General features: G+C 60.9%; 1 long non-coding RNA gene across 1 annotated transcript in view; it reads left to right on the top strand.

Annotated features, from left to right (window-relative positions):
• The first annotated feature begins 58 nt into the window (after nucleotides 1-58).
• LOC147997261 (uncharacterized) overlaps nucleotides 59-5,000 on the top strand; it is an 18,302-nt gene continuing 13,360 nt past the window's right edge. Inside the window, exon 1 of the long non-coding RNA XR_015648042.1 lies at nucleotides 59-238. This is a non-coding gene — a long non-coding RNA (uncharacterized LOC147997261). The remainder of the gene's footprint in view (nucleotides 239-5,000) is intronic.

Genomic DNA, 5,000 nt, shown 5'->3' with positions numbered 1-5,000 from the left:
GCCGCCACCCTCCCCTCACGACGGAGTTTGGACGCTCCCTTTTCCTAACTGTGCCTGTTCCTTGCTAATTGTTAACCGATTCGAGAGTGCATGTCCTTTCACTTAGAGGTGGCCTGTTTTCACCGCTCCGTCCTACTTTCCTTTTCTGGGTGCCTGAGGGGGTTGGCCCCGAGTCCATCCCGCGTTCACTGTGTTCCGGCGGGACAACCGGGACCGTTTGTGCCATTCGGGAGAAGTGGTGGGTACCTGCCCCGTTGTGCGTGGGTGAGTGTCCCCCTGAGCTAGGGAGGTCACTCCGGAGAGACGGAATGAGTGTGTGTGGCGGCGGCGGCGCGTGACAGTCTGTATTGGTTTGCTTGATCGAGATCGCTGTCGGGCGACACCTAGTGGCGACAAGTTTCCGCAACGCTCCTGTCCCCCGGTTGGTGACAAAGGACGGGGAAGTGCCTGTGGTGAGCCGGCCAGGGTGAGAGGGTGACAGGCAAGCAGGCGGCGTGCGCGACGGAGACGCCGTCCTGTCTGGGGACCATCTCTAGCTAGGAGGTTGTACCTGGAGAACTTCAGGGGAGGAGGGTGGCTGTACGACCTATTGGGACACAAGGAGGGGTTGGTGGCAGCTGGATGAGGTCGACCAGAAGGCTTGGGCCCCGTCCCGGATTTTTTTTTTTTTTTTCCAATTTTTTTTTTTTTAATTTTTTATTTTATTTTATTTTATTTTTTTTTTATTTCTTCCCTCCTCTCCGGTCCCAGCCAGCGGGACCATAGACACTTTTGAGGCCGAGAGGGTGCTGTGTCCCCGGCCTCCGAGCCGAGGTGGCCCGGCTAGGGGGCGCCACGGAGTTTTTTTTTTTTTTTTTCTTTTCCAGGAGTCCCTTCGGTCCCAGCCAGCGGGACCATAGACACTTTTGAGGCCGAGAGGGTGCTGTGTCCCCGGCCTCCGAGCCGAGGTGGCCCGGCTAGGTGGCGCCACGGATTTTTTTCTTTTTCTTTTCCAGGAGTCCCTTCGGTCCCTGATAGCGGGAGCCTGGACCTCTGAGGCCGAGAGGGTGCTGTGTCCCCGGCCTCCGAGCCGAGGTGGCCCGGCTAGGGGGCGCCACGGAGTTTTTTTTTTTTTTTTTTTCTTTTCCAGGAGTCCCTTCGGTCCCAGCCAGCGGGACCATAGACACTTTTGAGGCCGAGAGGGTGCTGTGTCCCCGGCCTCCGAGCCGAGGTGGCCCGGCTAGGTGGCGCCACGGATTTTTTTTTTTTCTTTTCCAGGAGTCCCTTCGGTCCCTGATAGCGGGAGCCTGGACCTCTGAGGCCGAGAGGGTGCTGTGTCCCCGGCCTCCGAGCCGAGGTGGCCCGGCTAGGGGGCGCCACGGAGTTTTTTTTTTTTTTTTCTTTTCCAGGAGTCCCTTCGGTCCCTGATAGCGGGAGCCTGGACCTCTGAGGCCGAGAGGGTGCTGTGTCCCCGGCCTCCGAGCCGAGGTGGCCCGGCTAGGGGGCGCCACGGAGTTTTTTTTTTTTTTCTTTTTCTTTTCCAGGAGTCCCTTCGGTCCCTGATAGCGGGAGCCTGGACCTCTGAGGCCGAGAGGGTGCTGTGTCCCCGGCCTCCGAGCCGAGGTGGCCCGGCTAGGGGGCGCCACGGAGTTTTTTTTTTTTTTTCTTTTTCTTTTCCAGGAGTCCCTTCGGTCCCTGATAGCGGGAGCCTGGACCTCTGAGGCCGAGAGGGTGCTGTGTCCCCGGCCTCCGAGCCGAGGTGGCCCGGCTAGGGGGCGCCACGGAGTTTTTTTTTTTTTTTTTTTCTTTTCCAGGAGTCCCTTCGGTCCCAGCCAGCGGGACCATAGACACTTTTGAGGCCGAGAGGGTGCTGTGTCCCCGGCCTCCGAGCCGAGGTGGCCCGGCTAGGTGGCGCCACGGATTTTTTTTTTTTTCTTTTCCAGGAGTCCCTTCGGTCCCTGATAGCGGGAGCCTGGACCTCTGAGGCCGAGAGGGTGCTGTGTCCCCGGCCTCCGAGCCGAGGTGTCCCGGCTAGGGGGCGCCTCCGAGACTTTATTTTTTCCAGGATCCTCCCCGGTCCCTGCCAGCGGGAGCATGGACTTCTGAGGCCGAGGGGAAGCTGTGTTCCAGGCTATCTACCATGGCCTCCTCGGTCTGTGAGCACTCAGGGTTCTAAGGTCGACCAGTTGTTCCTTTGCGGTCCGGTTCTCTTTCTACATGGGGACCTCTTGGGGACACGTCACCGAACATGACTTCCAGACGTTCCGTGTGGCCTGTCATGTTTATCCCTGTGTCTTTTACACTTTTCATCTTTGCTATCTGTCCTTATTGTACCTGGAGATATATGCTGACACGCTGTCCTTTTGACTCTTTTTGTCATTAAAGGACGTTGGAAGAGGCTTGCACCAAGGCTGTTTGCTTGTCCAGCCCTAGCTCTTTTCTTCTGCGCATGGGCCTCTTCGATGCTTGAAGCTTAGCGTCCCCCCATGAGTACGCGCTTCCTGCTTTCCCGTGCTTGCTTGCCTGTGCTCTGTGGGGCAGCTTTATGACAACCGTCCCGCGTGTCAGGCGTTCCCGATTTCCCCGTGGTGGTTGTCGTCCGTTACCGGTAGGAGTCGTTGGTGCCGAGTGCGACTGGAAGGGTTTTCCCGTTTGGTGCTAGTGACCCCCTGGCGTGCTCCTCTGCGGCCGACCGGTTTTTTTATTTGTTTTTTTTTTTTTGTTTTTTGTTTTTTTTTTTTTTTGTTTTTTGGAAGGAGTTCCCGAACCTCCGCTGCTTGGTGGTGTGTCCCTTTCTTTCCTGCTGTGTGCCTCCCGAGTTGCACCTTTTCTCCTTCGAAGGGGATTTTATTTTTTTATTTTTATTTTTTATTTTTTATTTTTATTTTTTTTTGAAGGAGTTCCCGAACCTCCGCTGCCCGTTGAGTCCCGTTCTTCCACGCCACGTGCCTCCCGAGTGCAACGCTTCCTTTTTTTTCTCGCCCTCGAGAAGGGTAAATTTTTTTTTTTGTGTGTGTGGCAGTGTTAGCGACTTCTTCCCGTGCTCTCTCTCGCTCTTCTCGCTCGTATTCCCGTCCAGTGCGTTGTTAGAAAGCTCTCACGCCCGTTGTTCCCGATGCATGGCGTGTCTCGCTCCCGTTGGATCGATGTGGTGCTGCCGCGTTCTCTTCGGGCCGGGGCCTAAGCCGCGCCAGGCGAGGGACGGACATTCATGGCGAATGGTCATTCAGCGCGAATGGCGACCGCTCTTCTCGTTCTGCCAGCGGGCCCCTCGTCTCTCCTCCCCATTCCTTTGCAGGGTGGTGTGTGGAAGTCAGGGGTGCGGCTGTCCGGCACGAGCGCTGACCCGCGCACACTTGTTGCTGTGGTTCGCGGTGTCCCTGTGGACGTGTCGGGGGCGCTTGCCCCCACGCCGTTCACTGCTTCGCGGCCCTCTTCCCCCGTGCCGGGGGAAGGTGGTAGACCCGCTGCGGTGCATACCCTTCCCGAATGGTGTGTGCACGCGCCCTGCTTCGTGTGAGCCTTGCGGTGCTCCTGGAGCGTTCCGGGCTTTGACCACCAAGGTGCCCGCTTCTGAGTTGGCGGTGGCGCTTCCCGCTCCCCGGCGTGCCTCCTGTGCTCCATGGTGCTTGTGCCTTTACGCTTTCCCTTGTCCTAGTTGCCGGCTTTCTGCACGGTGACAGAAAGGGGGGGGGTCGAGGAGTTGAGTGTGCGGTTAAAAGGCTCCTTCCGTTGGGTGAGCGCCCACCCCGTGCCTATGTTTTTGGTGCCTTCACCCGCGGGCCCTGCGCGGTTAGGGTGGTGCTGAGCGATCGCGGCTGGCCCTTTTTAAAGACCGGACTCCCTCAAGTCAAGGCTCCTCCTTTGTGTGCGCCTTGAAGAGGCCTGGCTCTCGGCGGGGACCTGTCGCAGGTCCCCCCGGTCCGCGAATGCTCAAGAAGACCCCGGAGAAAGAGACCTTTGCCGATACCGCAGACCCCCCACCAGCTGGCGCGTGGTCCTTCCCGTTCTGTCCCGCGCCTGTTGCTCGTTTCCCGTTGCGTGCACGGAGCCCTTGGCTGCTCGTCGGTGTTGGGTTCGTCCCGCCCTCAGTGAGGAATTTGCCTTCTCTAGCTATCTTCGGAAAGGGCTTTACGATCTCCGAGGGGCTTCTCCCGGATGGTCCCCTCGGCTGCCCGCCCTGACCTCAGCCTTCTGCGCGCAGCGTTTGCTCTCTCGCCTACCGCGACCCGCGCCTCCCCGCTCCGAGTACGAGGAGGGATCACGCGGGACGGGGCTCTGTCGACCTGCCGCTGTGCGGAGCTTGTGGGGGAGATTGGGTTTCTGGTGGCAGGTGGCGGGGAAGGGCCGTGCACACGCCCGCGTGCGCGGTACCCCCCTCACCGCGAGGGGTCGTCGCGGGACGGGTGGGTTTGGAAGGGCGGCGGTGGGCTCCCGGTCCCACCCGCCTCCGTTTCCCCCCGTGCCCTCCGTCGCGTGTGCGTCCCTCCCACGCGCGTCCACGTCCCGGCCACTCTCGCGGCGAGGTCGTGTCGCGTGTGGTGCGTGCCGCGTGCTCTCGGGCGTCTGCGGTTGCCGCCTCGTCCCCCCCTTCCACGGCAGCGTTCCCACGGCCGGTGGAGATCGCGGGAGCCGTCCTACCCCCCCTTCCCCCTCCGCGGGGCTCTTGAGGGTCCGTGAACCGCGGGGTTGGCCTCGCTCTCGGGGGCGGACTTCTTATTTGGGGGAACCGGCGGTCGGCCGCGTCCGGCGCGTCGTCGGACGTTGGGACCCGCTGCCACGCGGGGGTCTTCGTCGGTTGGCGTCGGCGTCTGCCTCGGTTCTCTCTCGCGTCGGCTGGCGTCTCCTCGGGCTCCCGGGGGTTGTCCGTTGGTTTCGGGTCGGCTCGGTGCCGCGGGCGTGGCGGGACTGCTCCGGGTTGGGTGCAGTGTGATTCCCGCCGGCTTGGCTCGCGTGCCCGGTCGCCGCCCGAGCGGCCTCCCGGTCCCTTGTGAGGCGTCTCCCGCGGGGGGTGCCGCTGC

Source organism: Rattus norvegicus, unplaced genomic scaffold (assembly GCF_021556685.1).
Source record: "Rattus norvegicus strain SHRSP/BbbUtx unplaced genomic scaffold, alternate assembly SHRSP_T2T unassigned-0000202, whole genome shotgun sequence".
NCBI classification, from domain to species: Eukaryota; Metazoa; Chordata; class Mammalia; order Rodentia; family Muridae; genus Rattus; species Rattus norvegicus.
This window is presented reverse-complemented; position numbering and strand designations above follow the sequence as displayed.